The 1696-nt window shown below is 43.2% G+C and overlaps 1 non-coding gene across 1 annotated transcript; it reads right to left on the bottom strand.

Annotated features, from left to right (window-relative positions):
• Positions 1–585: 585 nt before the first annotated feature.
• TRNAI-GAU (transfer RNA isoleucine (anticodon GAU)) lies at positions 586–660 on the bottom strand. Its single transcript has one exon. It is a non-coding gene; the product is annotated as a tRNA-Ile (tRNA).
• Between the last annotated feature and the right edge of the window lie 1036 nt (positions 661–1696).

The raw sequence follows: 1696 nt of genomic DNA, 5'->3' as shown, positions 1-1696 counted from the left end.
GGGAGAACACAATCTACCATGTTGTATGATTCTTTTTCAAATCCTTCCTTTTAAAAAATAATGTCCTGTTCTTATCTTACAGGTTCTATTCCTTCCTTTCAATCTTTGAACATTGTTAAATTCACTTAAAGTCCCTTTTGCATTGTACCCTGGGTTGTGGAGATGACCCTGTGGAATTTTTCCATGGCTGCCTTTGCTGGAGGTTCAGTGGAAGTCACTGAGTCCATACAAATGTTTAGATTATTGGTTCAGGGTTTCTACATTATGAAGGTATTGTGAAAATTTTTGCCTGCATAGGTAGCATAAGATAAGGATTTTAATTTCTCTTAGCTGACTCTTTTGGTATTCATGGCCCAGGGATAGGGCCTGGCCCATGCTCTGTAGGGGGCCTGACTACAGCCCATCCCCTGCACAGGAGATCTAAAGACTTGACCACCATCCTTGACAGTTTTTAAAGTCCATACCCTAAGATAATGGGGTTGCTCATGAGATTTAAATGTCATTCATCTCTGTGGACACTCTTAATTTCTGACTCCTGGAAATTTCTATTCGTTTCTTTTGTTTGGTTGGTTGGTTTAAAGTGACTGGCTGATATGGGGATCTGAACCCTTGACCTTGGGGTTATCAACACCATGCTCTGACCAACTGAGCTAACCAGCCAGCCTCCTATTTCTTACTTTCCAGCATGGCTGTGGGTCACCTACAGGAGAAAATCAGACAATAAGGCTTTTCTGTGGAGGGATAAAAATGATATCAGTGTGTATTTGGGGAAGCCTGTGAGGAAATGGACAAATTTAGAGGGTGCTGGATTCAGGTCACAGATAGAAGGGACCCACTCTTGAAAAGTTGTTCCAATATGAATCTAGTGCGCCTGGAAAGTAGCCAGTGAGTGAGTCCAAAGACTCTAGTGAGTCACTATTCAATGGCCTTTATATCCACATCAACTGACCATCCAGTCTTCAAATGAGCAGGAACTCCAAACTGTCAGTTCTCATAGCCCTTGCCCACCAGATTTCCATTTAAGAAGTGAGGGGTAGCAACACCCTGCCCTGCCATGATTCTGTCCAGGCCACAATGTTTGCCAGCCCCAGGAGATGGCCTCAGGAGATTCTGAAGCAGACCTTCCAGAAAATTCACAAGGTATGGGAAAGAGCTTTCTTTTATTTCACGGAGGAGCAAAGCGTAATAGAGTATCAGGAACTAGGGCAGCTGGAGGATTCGCTCATGTCAAAAGTGCAGGGATTTTAGGCACGAGGGAGATATGTGTGAGATACAGGTTGTGAGAGAATCCCAAGGAAACTCAATCTAATCCAGCAGAGCCAGTTCTCAGGGTGGAAATGGGACTTTAGTAAAGTTAGCTTTTAGTGCATTTTCTGCCATGTCTTCCTCTCCTGACGCTTACTCAAAGGGAATTATTTTCAGACTTCTGTCTGAAAGTGTCCTCTCAAATGGAGACTCGTGAGCCTCCATATTTATATAATTGCTCTCATATAAGCAATGCGATAACGATAATGATGACTCTCCAACAACTACTCATTTTTCCAGGCCCAGTAAAATTCCCACCCCTACATGAAATCTTCTCTGTCAACTCCAGCCCACTCTGACCTCTCCTTTCCTTCGTCCTCCAAATTATTGTCTATTCCACTGACTACTCATATCACACATGCCTCAGGATTTTTCCTGTCATTGTCTCAAA

The sequence above is a fragment of the Cynocephalus volans genome, chromosome 14 (assembly GCF_027409185.1).
Source record: "Cynocephalus volans isolate mCynVol1 chromosome 14, mCynVol1.pri, whole genome shotgun sequence".
Lineage (NCBI taxonomy): Eukaryota > Metazoa > Chordata > Mammalia > Dermoptera > Cynocephalidae > Cynocephalus > Cynocephalus volans.
This window is presented reverse-complemented; position numbering and strand designations above follow the sequence as displayed.